The sequence below is a fragment of the Crocuta crocuta genome, unplaced genomic scaffold (assembly GCF_008692635.1).
Source record: "Crocuta crocuta isolate KB4526 unplaced genomic scaffold, BGI_CrCroc_1.0 scaffold174, whole genome shotgun sequence".
Taxonomy (NCBI): Eukaryota; Metazoa; Chordata; class Mammalia; order Carnivora; family Hyaenidae; genus Crocuta; species Crocuta crocuta.
Genome location: NW_027530330.1, coordinates 4,881,784 through 4,896,988, shown reverse-complemented (window position 1 = coordinate 4,896,988; position 15,205 = coordinate 4,881,784).

The window sequence follows — 15,205 nt, the reverse complement described above, 5'->3', positions numbered from 1 at the left end:
CAGCACGGGGCTTGATGCACAGAAAAGGTTACATGTATACAGGCTGAATAAAACAACATGGTCCAAAGAATTAGTTACTCTGTAAGCAGGATTTACAATTAGGATTAGTTCAAAAGGCTTGCTGGGATCCAGTGGAAAGGGGTGAGTGCCTATTACCTGAGGACAGAAGAAGCTCTCAAAAATAAAATAAAATAAAATAAAATAAATAAAATAAAATAAAAACAGAAGATAACATAAAGGATGGAAAAATGACTTGCTTTTCTAAAATGGTCTGAATGACAAAACCAGAAAGCAAGCATGGCTATGGCTGAGTACATTATGGTAAAATGTCTAACACCATAAAGTAAATGGAAGCGAAGTTTATCTTGACTTCCTAGGTAAATGATAATATTTATAGATAAAGAATGCACAGTAGATAAGAAATCAGATACTAAAAAGGAAAGGGACTTTCCCAAAAACAGTTGCCTAGGGGCCCCTAGGTGGCTCAGTCAGTTACGTGACCTACTGAGGCTCCCCTCATGATCTCATGGTTTGTGGGTTCGAGCCCCATGTCAGGTTCTGTGCTGACAGCTCAGAGCCTGGAGCCTGCTTTGGATTCTGTGTCTCCCTCTTTCTCTCTACCCCTGCTCACGGTCTCTCTCTCTCTCTCTCTCTCTCTCTCAAAAATAAACATTTAAAAATATTTATAGAAAAACCAGTTGCCTAGAAGGTAGCATAGTTAAAATTTGAATTAATTTATTTTTGATCCCCAAATGTATCATTTTCTACTATACCATCTCTATCCCAAAGAAATGTGAAGTAGTTCATAATAAAAGATATCAACTGATGTTTTATTTTTAGCTCCAGGATTAACTATCCTCACTCCAGCTTTAGAAATTTAAGTGGAAGGGAAAGGAAGAGGAAAATAGCTTTGAAGAAAGTAATCTTTTGAAAGATATTACAATAACACAATGTTTTGGGGGTTTTATATTTTTCTGTGAAAAGGGGGAGCTGAATCTGTGGTAGAGGGTGGGGGAGATGCATGTATTAAAAAATGTGTCAGTGCTCTGAGCCTCAGATATAATTTGTAAGATCAAATGAAAATTTCAATCAGAACTGTCACTTGTGGATGAGATCAGTTCCAATCGATAATGAGCACAGACTTCCAAATGCATATGGGAATTGTGTGACATATCAAGGTACAGTTCTGTGAAACATACTCTGTGCAATATGGCTTGTGGAGTCAACATTCCTTTATTTAATTGCACTCAACTAATGTATGCCTTGGAAAGCAACTACATCAAATACTCTGTCTTAACAGACTTCTGAAAGAAGAAAAGGATTTTCTTGTTGCTCTTAAACAGTCGGCTGATTCGTTTATGGCATAGAAAAGAAAATCCAGCCTAGCACATCTTCAGGCCGAACACATTCAGCTCCTAACAATGCTTCAAGTCTCAGTTATAAAACAGAGCATCATACAAGAATAATCTGAATCATATTGGGATAACCCATGCTGAGTAATACTTAAGTTTCTGCCTTGGGATTTGTCTAGGAGAAGGTTAATATTGAAAAGGAATTTAGTATAGTTTCATTAATTTGAAAAACACCATTTTAAAAATACCAAATACATGCCAGGCATTGGTTTAGGAAGAAAAGATTCAGAAAAAATAAAAGGGTATGCTGCATGTTGTCTGGTAGAAGAAGACAAATAAGTAATTAAATGCAGTAAAATGCTTTACTGCAAATATAGAAATGTATGGGAGTCTGGAAACTGGCAAACATGAGATAAAACAGCCATTGCAACAGAAGAGGCAATTCTAAGGAAGATTGACTTAAGTCCATACTTGAGCTAAGTCTAGAAAGAGTAGCAGTGTTCCTGAGACACACTATTCAGAAGGAGGGGGAATAAAAGAAATCTGACCAAAGAAAAGGGTTTCAACAGGGAGGATTGAAATAACAAAGTCTTATAAGTCTGTCCAAGTAGGTAATTTGGGAGACTTGCAGGCAGTGTGATTGGCTGGGGCATAGGTCGAGAGATTGGGCATGATGAATTACATCTGCAAACAGGTCAGGGCTTTCAATGTCACACAAAGGAGTTTTTACTTTTTCTACATGCCATGGGAAGATAGTGCAAAACATTCAGCAAAACAATGTCACGACGTCATACAAACACAGATTGAAATCGGGGCAACAACAAAAAATTATTAGATAAATTAGGAAGTAGATTTGCATAATTTATCTGCAATATAAGTATTTCTCTATGCACCTCCCCCCAATCCAGCAAATAGAATCCAAGCCAGTTATTAATACTAAACAGTGTTCTCTACTGTAACAAGGGAATTCCAAATTTACTCTTAAAGATCTAAAGGTTTTCCAAGGGAATATAACCCAAAGCTCCACTTCTCATCATACACAATCAGTATAAGTGACTTGTTTATCAAAAGGAAAGGAATACAATAAAAACAGTATTTAGTTCTCCTGAATTAACCAGCTGAGCTACTTGAAGAGAAAGATTAGATGGCAATTTCAAACTCCTTTTTACTTAATATTATCATCACAAGCAAGCAGGTAGTAATTTTCTTTTTCAAGAAATCACATAGAGAAAAAACATGAAGTTCATGCTTCTGCCTTACTCAAAGGAAAATGCGGTCAGGCAGACCTGTCCTTTTTCAAAGACCACTGTAAGTCATTTGCAAAAGCAGTGTGGCAGAGTGTTAAAAGCAGCCTGCTAATGAATATACCTATGCTTGTTTATAACATATGTCGCTCCTTCCATCAAGAAGTGAAGTCTGGGGGCACCTGGGTGGCTCATTCAGTTGAGCATCTGACTTCAGCTCAGGTCATGATCTCACTGTTCGTGGGTTCGAGCCCCATGTTGGACTCTGCTGACAGCTAGCTCAGAGCCTGGAGCCTGTCTTTGGATTCTGTGTCTCCCTCTCTCTCTGACCCTCCACTGCTCATGCTGTCTCTCCCTCTCTCTCTCTCAGAAATAAATAAAACACTTTAAGAAATAAATAAATTGAATTTAAAAAAAGCGCTAAGTCTGTTTTCTCAACTCTTAAATCTAGATTGCCCATGTGGCTTGCTTCAGCCTATGGAATGCTACGGAAATGGTTTGGGGAATTTTGAACTTGAGTCCCTTACCTTCTACTTTCCATCCAGGAACTGAACTCCCACATAAAGAAACTCAGGTTCTCCTGCCAGAGACAGTGGATACATGGGGAGACACCCCCTGGAGGATGAGAGACCACAGGTAGAGAAAGAGTCCACACAGAGGAGAACCATGGCATTCCAGTGGCCAGCAAGCCCCCAGAGTCCCAGGCATGTAAATGAGGCCACATTGGCTCTACCAGCTTTAGTTCAGCTGTCCAGCTAAAACCATGTCCATGATAAACATGCTATCTTTGCTTAGTCTTGCCCAAATTGCTGTTCTGTGTAATCATGAGCAAAATAGTGGTGGATCAAGCCATTAAATTCGGGGGTGGTGTACTACACAGAAACAGATATACAATACAAGCGGTAACATGCTTACTGCTACCTTTTCAGAGAACAATCCCAGTGGCAGACCATGCTGCCATCTAGGAGGTATGCGAGGGTTCAATTAGTACAAAACTGTCATAGACGTGGGACACAGAGACAGAACCACAGTAGCAGGCCCTGTACACAGCAGGGTGCACAGAAACTTCTCATACAAAGAGCAGCAGGTGACCTGAGGTCCTTTTCAACATTTGCAAGACACAGAGCCAATAGCACAGTGTACTCTCGACAGTGATGTATCTATGTCACACATGAATCAGGTTAGACCAAGTACAAATCTAGGACAATTCTGAAGGGGGGGGGGGAAGAAAAGCTATATTTTTCATTCCCTAAAGTCAGAAAAACCAAAAACAAAATGTTATTTATTTATGTATTTATTCCATTTCATGATATTTTGGAAGTTGTGTTTATTCTTACCTTGAAAACCAGTCAGCGTTTGAGGTCTCTTGTTCCTATCTTTCACAAAGGCTTTACAATATATCACACATTGTAATATTAAAAGAAAACGTGATCTCCTCGAGGTAAGCAGTGTCAAGAGTGTCACACTGAAACTCACTTCAATGTGTGTGATAAGAATGTCACTCTTTGAAAAACATTATGGTCTATTTGGAGCTCCCCAATATATAAGTATTTAAGATAGCATGGCATAGTCTTTTAAAAACGTGTACATTGCAGGGGCCACTGGGTGATTCAGTCGTTTAAGCCTTATGATTTCATGATTTGTGAGTTCAAGCCCTGTGTCAGGTTCTGTGCTGACAGCCCAGAGCCTGGAACCTGCTTTGGATTCTGTATGTGTGTGTCTCTCTCTCTGCCCTTCCCTGACACATGCTCTGTCTCTGTCTCTTTCTCAAAAATAAATAAACATTTTTTAAAAAGTGTACATTAGAAAGTTTTAAAAGTGGTATGGATTTTCAAATATTTATGACACACTAATCATTACCATGATTCTTCTGAACACTTACCAAACCCAGCTGGCCCAAACAAATAGAAATTATAAAGTTTTATTAATTTTTCCATGATCACTTCTATTTTAATTTTTATTTATTCTTTATCTGTTTTTGGGCTTCAAGGTAATGAAAACTTGTTTTTAACATCAAAAAGTAAACATTAGTTCCTTGCCATATTCTTTTCCTCTAAAGAAAATCCTCTTCTCTCATTTTCAGTTGAGCTACCATCAGAATAATAAGTTCTATTTGTGTGTTTTTGCTTTGAATTGCAGGACTATCTATACCAACTAGATGATTAATTTCATTTCCTGATATTAGAATATTAAGAAAGATGGTCTTTAGATAGTTTGGCAAATAAATATCACAATGTCATTGCCAGGAAGTAGCTCCAAATATATGACCACAGCAGAGTTGGGTTGCTATAGATTGGACTTTAATTGTAAGCACACTACAGGAATTCCAGACCAAATTCAAATAGCTCAGGCCTTTTTTTCATGTAAAATAGATTTTGTAATCATTGCACGTTTCTCATGCAAATTCTAATCTCCTCAGCTGCTTATGTTATAAAGGGAGTCTAAGGTTTTGACATAGTAGTGACCTTTGGTAGAAAGGTCTTTTTCTTTTTTGTCTCTCTAAAAAATATGCAAAATCTTGAACACATTTAAAATTTTAGTCCCTACCACAGTTAAACTTTTCTTGTCTGAATTTTATTATATTGCACTTACCTAAAGATTTCCTTAATGCGTGTCCTTGTTCTTTGGAGATTTGTAAAGCCTGTTTAACAGCTTTTCTTAGTCATTAGCAACTTCCTTTAGAATCTCCTAACGAGTCTCTGATGACACTGGAGTTCTGTCAGTCACGGTGCTTTTTAATGTCTTTATAACATATTTGGGAATAATTCTGTTACTTTTCACCTCACTTAAAAACTTAATGATTTTTCTTGCATGTATGACCGCTAAAAAGGTTGTGTAACTGATTTGCATCTACATGCTCTCATTGTGAGTATCTCAGGCCCTCCACAAATCAAGAGCCTATCATTTTTCACAGAAGAGGACCTCCTTTTTAGCTTTCTATGGTATTATCCACTCCTATTTGCTTTATCAGAGTATATTTCAATACAGTTTAATTCTAGAGCACGCACGTTCTCTCTCACACATGGCCTATTGTACCTATGCTTGGCATTCTTCTCATCTAACATAGGATTAACTTTTCTAAGTATATTTTTAATAAAATCACAGCTAAGAGCAGAAAATTTCATCTAAAAGCTACCTTCCTTTTTTTTTCTTGAAAAAATACTCTACCCCAAATCCTTTATCCAACTGCCTGAAACATTTGGCCCTACTAATGTGTCTTCTTAGCTCCTTGGCTTTGATTGATGGACTAACGAAAGTAGGTCACCAACGGTTTCTGGAAAGTGCATCTTACTCCCATATGTCCACAGTAATCCCAACACAGAATGATCAGATTTAGCAAATAAAAGTACAGGATGTCCACTTAAAGTTTATTTTAAAACTTTATTTTTTAAGTAAAGTTATATAAAATAAACTTATAATTAAAAAAGTTATTTAAAGTTAAAATTGATTTAAATTGAAACAGTATTTTTTGAGTCAGTATGCCCCAAATTACTTATGGTTTCTCTTAAGTTCAAATTTAAATAAATGTCCTGCAATGTATCAGGTGACCCTATGCTAATCGGGTAACGTTTTTCTCTTTAGCTTTTATCCCAAACTTTAGAAATCTTCTGAGATCATTAGTTTCATCTCCAGAAGTAAAGAAAAAAAAATGCTATCAGATTTTATTTTATTTTCATGTACTTGATTTTTTATATTAGAACTGGGATCACAGGAACAGCCTTATGCAGGGATCAATCGTGACTCACCTCTTGCTGTCCATTCATTCAGATTATAAGCATAGCCCACATATCACAAGTATTGGAATATCGACGATCCCCAGAAGAATCAGCTATATCCTGTGCACTAGAAATTTTAAGTCTAGTAAATGGAGGAAACTGAGACACATGAATGTGCCCTTTTTACTTATTTTAGTACCGGCACTGTGCCCTTTGAGCTCTGCTTAACTTATAAATTAAGCTTTTGTTATTAAAAACAGCATAGGCCATAACAGAATTAAATATGTGTATGGATTTCTTTAAAGTCAACAAAAATTAGGTTTGACCTAGGAAGAAAAAATGTGTGGCCCAAATGGAAAACTGGGATTACAAAAGATACTTGCATAGATCTATCAAAATGCTTTAAAGACAACATTTTATGGAACTTTCTTTGCTTCAGTACTGTAAATGTTGGACTGTCTTAGCTCAGTTCTCAGATGTCTCCTCTATAATCAATCTCTTAGGGATCCTTAAGTGTCCCTGAGAATCCCCCAGTGGTCCCGGAGACCATTTGAAAAGATCCTAAAGGTCAAAACATTTTTATGATAATATTAAGTTTTGTTTTAACTATTTCATTCTCTCACAGTTACACACTTGGGTTTTCCAAAGGTAACATGGCAAATGATATCCCAACAGATTGAAAGTAGAAATGGATATAAGAATCTAGCTATCTTTTATTAAGGAACCCATTCATAAAGATATGCAGAGACAATCCCTTTTTTCCTCAGTACTTTGTGTTGGAGAACATACTTATTGACTATAAAAGTCTTATTCATGTAAGGAGCTCATTATTCTTATTTTTAAATAAATTAATACAAGCTTTGATACTTTGTTTTGTTGTGCCCGAATCGTGAGTCCCCTTGAAACCCCTAAGAAGCCCTCACCAATGCAATAAGGGTCTTTATTACAATCTAGAGCAGGGACTCACCCATCTACCGGTGCAGCGGCAGCAAGGAGAAGCCTTGAACAATGGCAATCAGGGTTTTTATGGGGTAAGGGACAGAGGTGTTACAGTGCACACGTTGTATGTTTTGCATCATCACATAAGCACCAATCATAATTGTACAATACCCATGGTTATAGTTTTGACTCTTCAGTATCCGTGAGGCGTCCGTTACTTTTGGCAGGACCCAATCATGACCTTTGAGAATCCTTTGAAAATGACCAATTATGAGGTGAGCTCAAAGGGCCTACTTGGGGTTTAGGCAAGCGGTGAGTGATTGGCTAGTTTGTACAGAGTAACTATCTGAAGTTCCCAGCCCTGACTCAGACCACAGGAATGTTACACATTTCTTTGGATTGGCTGATCCGAGGGTTTTCCGAGGGTGGCTTCAGCTGAAGCTTTTCCTGGAAATGGGGCTACGTGCAGCCTGAGGTTGTTCTTAATGGAGGACTTAATTTCAGGCTCTTCAGTTATAATTTTTAATCAATATATATTAATAGATAAGATCTACAATAAGCAAAAGTTCTTCAGATTCTTATGTAGTGTTTTTAGTGTAAAGAGGTCCTGACAAGAAATTTGAAATCCAGTCATTTTTAAGCAGACAGGTTTAAATACCGTCCCTCTTTATACTTGTAACACCAAAATTTATATATTTAAGTATAGACACTCTCTGTATTTAAGCAATCTAATGAGTTTCCTACATGTATACAACAAAACCCAAACTCCTTTTTGTGACCAAGTCATAAGAGATCTGGCCTCTGCTTCATTCTCTAACTTCATTATCTATTGCCTCCTGCTCCCTCTGCTTTGAAGTCACACTGACCACCTTTACTCTTCTCCAGATATATCAAGAATTATCTCATCTCAAAGTTCTGTGAATTCTGTTGCCTGATATTCTTCCCTAAATGATCTGCATCTTTACTTTACTCGAGTGTCTATCTGAAGTTTCCCTTTAGAAAGATCTTCTCTGACAGTCCCTTAGGAAAAGCAGCCTTTATTATTCTATCATCTTGCCCTTCTTAATATTTTTATAGTCTTATCATAACCTGCAATAAAATAAAACATGAGTTATATCTTTGGTTATATTGGGCCTCCCTTACATGCTACTCAAGACTAAAGAAATGCCCATTTTTGTTCATCACTTTGACCCCAATAACTTAAAATGTACAAGACACATTCCAGACCTACAAAAACCATTTGTGATTTTTGGTACAGTGAATGTATTTGATCTTATAGCCTTACATTGAGGTAAGAATACTACAGGATTTATTTTTACAGCTTTTCCTGAAGGAAATTTCCCTTAAGTGAATTCCTTCTCTCCAATAATTCAAGAAGAGAACATGTGTATATTGGAAAAGCATTAATAATATTTGATAGCTTATCTCTAAAAGAGAATTCCTTGAATTTTTGTTATTAGTGTAGCAATGGAACTTCTTCCATGCTGTCTGAAACTAAAAGCATATTCAGGGTCTTATACTTTCAATGCCTTGGTAGGTCAGAAATATATATAGTTGTCAAAGGAAAGTGATGTCATACAAACCAATATCTGAGTAACAATAAATCAATTTAATTTCTGACATTATCAACATTGGTTGTCTTGAGTTTCAAATTAGTTTAGTTATTCAGTGGTTAATTGGTTGCTTACTACTGTGTGCTAGGTACCAAAAAGAAAAAGAATAATTAATTATGGTCACCAATTTGGAAAACAAAATGCTTATTAGCCAAGTGGATACAACCGTTTTGCAGGGTAAACACAATAAGTTCAATTTGGAATACCATAAAATTGAAGTAACTAGAACAGTAAGGAAAAAATATTCAACTGGATGGTAGAGTTGAGTGGAAATTCAGGAATAGAGAAATGAATTTTGGCAAATATTAGCATAAGAGTAGACACCACTCAAGTGGCAGAGGTTAATTAAAAGAACTGGTAAACTGAGAAAAAGTCCTCACTTATTATGAGTCTTGCAACCAGGAGCCAGAACATTTTAGAAGGAAGACTTTTAAGTGTAGACTTCATCACTGAAGATGGCTTTCCCTTTGAGATATGCTTGGCATGCTTACTGTGAACTCTCTTTACACCAAGGTAATAATAAAGCATCACTTATATGATGATTTTAGAATTCACAAGTATATAATTATAGTGAATTTTACTGTATTTGGACCTCTCAAGAAACTTATTATTTCCCTTTTATATAAAACTTCAGAAAGCTTAAGTGATAAGGTCACAGATAAATCATTGATGCCTAATCCACAGCCATTTTGATAATGTATAGTATCAAAACTTTCAACGGAAATAATGTCATTTTCTCTCTGCATTTGATTTCTAGTTATTCATAACTATTCCATATTGCTTTCTTGGAAACTTTGCTTCATCACAAATATTTCCCTTTTCCAAACTATCTTTCCCACCTGAGATAGTTGCTAGAAATTACCAATAGCTACCTAATATCCTTTAACCCCGCAGACCTTGGGACTGTTTCTAGCAAAATTTCCTCATGATATTTGTATAGACTATTAATTTTGAAGACATCCCAGCAAAAGAGTTTTAGTTTTGATTATAAAGCACAATATTTTATTTTAGATTATATTAAAATATTTAAGGTAATTTAAAACTCATTTTCTATAAAAATTTCTCAAAAGAGCAAGGGGACAAGATTCACTTGAGACAAAGTAGAATTTTATTCTTTTTTTTTTTTTCTTTTTACATTTTGATGTAACATTCCATAGAGAACCATAATTCTATGGCATGCTAGATAACACGATTCTTTAAGCTTTTTTAAAAAGAGCTATATATCTTCATGGTTTACCAGAAATTGAATGTTGTCATTGCTTGGAGATTGCTGAAAGCAAAATGAAAGAGTTCCATCAAGTGGCCATATAAAGACATGGCAGTTCACATATTATCAATAGAGTAAAAAAATTCTCTGAAATCTAATTCAGGTATACATCTTCAGCCAAACTCACAAAACCGTATGCCATGCAACATTAAAGAACACTGTAGATACATTTTAAACATCGGCATTAATGAATTTTCCATATTATTAATGGCAACAGAAATATGGTCTAAGTACATCTTGTTTTGTGTTTTATCTTTTAATACTCTGTGTCCTTACACTTCAGGTTTGAAGATAGGGGATTATAATTTTTTTTTAATTTACATTCAAGTTAGTTATTATATACTGCAATGATTTCAGAAATAAAATTTAGTAATTCATCACTTAGTTATAATGCCCAGTGCTCACCCTAACAAGTGTCCACCTTAATGACCCTTGCCAATTTAACCCATCCTCTGACTCAACACCCCTTCAGCAACTCTCAGTTTGTTCTCTGTATTTAAGAATCTCTTATGGTTTATCTCCCTCTCTGTTTTTATACTATTTTGCTTCCCTTCCCTTATGTTCATCTGCTTTATATCTTAAATTCCACATATGAGTGAAGTCATATGATATTTGTCTTGCTCTGCCTAACTTATTTTGTTTAACATGATACACTCTATTTCCAACGATGTTGTTACAAATGGCAAGATTTCATTCTTTTTTATCTCTGAGGAATATTTCGTGGTGTGTCACACACCACATCTTTATCCATTAATCAGTTGTTGAACATTTGGCCTCTTTCCATTGACTACTGTCGATAGTTTTGCTATAAACATTGGGGTGCATGTACCCTTCGAAACAGCATTCTGTATTCTTTGGATAAATATCTAGTAGTGAAATTACTACATCGTAGGGTAGTTCTATTTTAACTCTTTTGAGGAAACTTCATACTGTTATTCAGAGCAGCTGCACCAGTTTGCATTCCCACCAGAAGTGTAAAATGGTTCCTCTTTCTCTGCATCCCCACCAACATCTATTGTTGCCTGAGTTGTTAATTTTAGCCACAATGACCATGTGAAGTGATATCTCAGTGTGGTTTTGATTTGTATTTCCCTGATGATGAGTGATGTTGAGCATTTTTTCATGGGTCTGTTAGCCCTCTGGATGTCTTCTTTGACAATTCATGTCTTTTGCCCATTTCTTCACTGAATTGCTTGTTTTCTGGGTGTTGAATTTGATAATTTTGGATACTAACCCTCTATCTGATACATCATTTGCAAATATCTTCTCCCATTCCACCAGTTACCCTTTAATTTTGCTGATTTTTTTCCTTTGCTATGCAGAAGATATTTATCTTGATGAAGTCCCAATAGTTCATTTTTTTTCCAGTAGTTCATTTTGGTTTTGTTTCCTTTGCCTACAGAAACATGTCAGGTAAGAATCTGCTGTGGGAGAAGTCAAAGAGGTTGTTGACTCTTTTCTCCCCTAGGATTTTGATGGCTACCTGTCTTACATTTAGGTCTTTCATCTATTTTGAATTTATTTTTGTGTATGGTGTAAGAAAGTAGACAGGTTCATTCTTCTGCATGTCACTGTCCAGTTTTCTCAATATGATTTGCTTAAGAGACTGTCTTTTTTCCATTGGATATTCTTTCCTGCTTTGTCAAAGATTAGTTGGCCATACATTTGTAGGACCATTTCTGGGTTCTCTATTCTGTTCCATTGATCTATGTGTCAAGGTTTTTTTTGTTTGTTTGTTTTGTTTTGTTTTGTTTTACCATTACCATATTGTCTTGATGATTACAACTTTGTAATACAGCTTTAAGTCCGGGACTATGATGGCTCCCTTTTTCTTTTTCAGGATTGCTTTGGCTATCAGGGTCTTTTTCTAGTTCTATAAAAATTTTAGGATTATTTGTTCTAGCTCTGTGAAGAATGCTGGTGTTATTTTGATAGGGATTGCACTGAATACATAGATTGCATTCAATACTATTGACATTTTAACAATATTTGTTCTTCCAATCCATGAGCATGGAATGTTTTTACATTCTTTTGTATGTGTCTTCTTCAATTTCATTCATAAACTTTCTATAGTTTTTACTATACAGATTTTTCGCCTCTTTGGTTAAGTTTATTCCTAGGGATTTTATGGTTTTGTGTGCAATTATAAACGTAATCAATTGCTTGATTTCTCTTTCTGTTGCTTCATTAGTGGTGTATAGAATCCAACCAATTTCTGTACATTGATTTTATGTCCTGTAATTTTGATGAATTTATGGATCAGTTCTAGCAGTTTTTTGGCGGGATCTTGGGTTTTCCACATACAGTATCAAGTCATCTGCAAGGAGTGTAAGTCTGACTTCCTCCTTGCTGATTTGGATGTCTTCGATTTCTTTGTGTTGTCTGGTTGCTGAAGCTAGTACTGCAACAATATGTCAAATAACAGTGGTGAGAGTGTTCATCCTGGTTGTGTTCCTGACCTTAGGGATAAAGGTCTCAGTTTTTCCCCACTGAGGATGATATTAGGGGTAGGTCTTTTGTATATAGCTTTTATGGTCTTGAGGTATGATCCTTCTATCTCTACTTTCTTGAGGGTTTTATCAAGAAAAGGATGCTGTATTTCGTCAAATGCTTTCTCTGCATCTATTGAGAGGATCATGTGTTCTTATCCTTTCTTTTACTACTGTGATATATCACATTAATTGATTTGTGGATATTGAACTAGTCCTGCATCTCACATATAAATCCCACTTGACTGTGGTAAATAATTCTTTTAATGTACTGTTGGATCCAGTTGGTTAGTGTCTTGTTGAAAATTTTTGCATCCATGTTCATCAGAGAAATTGATCTGTAGTTTTCCTTTTTAGTAGGATCTTTGTCTTGTTTTTGGAATCAAGGTAATGCTGGCCTCATAGAATGAATGGAAGTTTTCCTTCCATTTCTATTTTTTCAAACAGGTTCAAAAGACTATGTGTTAATTCTTCTTTAAATGTGTGGTAGAATTCCCCAGGAAAGCCATTGAGCCCTGGTCTCTTATTCGTTGGGAGATTTTTTATTATTGATTTAATTTCTTTACTGGCTATGGGTCTGTTCAAATCTTCTATTTCATCCTGTTTCTTTTTTGGTAGTTTATATGTTTCTAGGAATTTTTCCATTTCTTCCAGATTGCCCAATTTGTTGGCATATAATTGCTCGTAATATTCTCTTATTATTGTTTGCATTTTTGTGGTGTTTGTTGTGATCTTCTCTCTTTCATTTGTGGTTTTTATTTGTGTACTTTCATTTTAATTTTGATCAATCTGGCTAGAGATTTATCAATTTTGTGAATTCTTTAAAAGAACTAGCTCCTAGTTTCATTGATCTGTTCTACTGTTTTTTGCTGTTGTTTTCTTTTGGTATCATTGATTTCTGCTCTAATCTTTATTATCCTTTGTTCTGCTGGTTTGAGTCTTTATTAGATGTTCTTCTTCCATCTCTTTTAGGTGTAAGGTTAGGTTGTGTATTTGAGACTGTTTTTTCCTTCTTTAGGAAGGCCTGGATTTCTATGTACTTCTCTCTTATGACTGCCTTTGCTGCATACCAGAGGTTCTGGGTTGTCATGTTTTCATTTTTATTGGCTTCCATGTACTTTCTAATTTCCTCTTTAATTTCTTGGTTAACCTATTCATTCCTTAGTAGGATGTTCTTTAATCTCCAATTATTCAAAGTTTTTCTAAACTCTTCCTTGTGGTTGATTTTGAGTTTCATAGCATTGTGGTCTGAAAATATGCACAGTATGATCTCAATCTTTTCGTACTTGTTGAGTGTTTAGTTTTATCCCAGTATGTAATCTATTCTGTGGAATGTTCCATGTGGACTTGAGAAGAATGTGTATTCTGCTGTTTTAGGATGAAATGTTCTGAATATATCTGTTATGTCCATCCAGTCCAATATGTCATTCAAAGTCATTATTTCCTTGTTGATCTTCTGCTTAGATGATCTGTCCATTACTGCAAGTGGGTTGTTGAATTCCCTACTATTGTGGTATTATCATGAATTAGGTTCTTTATGTTTATGATTAATTCACTTATATATTTGAGTGTCGCCATGTTGGGGACATATTTATAATTGTTAGATCTTCTTGGTGAATAGACCCCTTAATTATGATAAAATGCTCTTCATCTCTTGTTACAGTATTTATTTTAAAACATAGTGTGTCTGATATAAGTATGGCTACTCTGGCTTTCTTTAGGCAACTGTTAGCATGATAGATGACTCTCCATCCCCTTATTTTCAATCTGAAGGTGTCTTTAAGTCTAAAATGTGTCTCTTGTAAGCAGCATATAGAGGGGTCTTGTTATCTTATCCATTCTAATACCCTCTGTCTTTTGATGGAAGTGTTTGGTTCATTGACATTTAGAGTGAATACTGAAAGATATGAATTTATTGCCATTGACTTGCCTGTAGAGTTAATGTTTCTGGTGGTGTTCTCTGGTCTTTTCTAGTCTTTGTTACTTTTGGTCTTTTTTGTTTTGTCTTTTTTTCTACTCAAAGGGTCCCCCTTAACATTTCTTGCAGAACTGATTTAGTGGTCATGAATTCCTTTAGTTTTTGTTTGTCTGGGAAGCTATTTATCTCTCCTTATATTCTGAATTACACCCTTGCTGGATAAAGGATTCTTGGCTGCATATCTTTCTGATTCAGCACGTTGAATTGGCCACTCTTTTCTGCCATCCCTTTCTGGCCCACCAAGTTTCTGTGGGCAGATTTACTGTGAACCTGATCTGTCTTCTCTTACAGTCTAAGGACATTTTTCCCCTACAGCATTCATAATTCTTCCCTTGTCTGTGTATTTTGTGAATTTAACTATGAAATGCCTTGATGACAGTCAATTTTTGTTGAATCTAATGGGATTCCTCTGTGCTTCCTGGATTTTGATGTCTGTGTCCTTCCCCAGATTAGGAAAGTTTCTACTATAATTTGCTCACATAAACCTTCTGCTTTTTTTCTCTCTCTTCATCTTGTGGAACTCCTATGAATTGATATTATTCCATTTAAATAAGTCACTGAGTTCTCTAAGTCTTGTCTCATGCTGGTTTTCCTTTGTTTCCCTCTA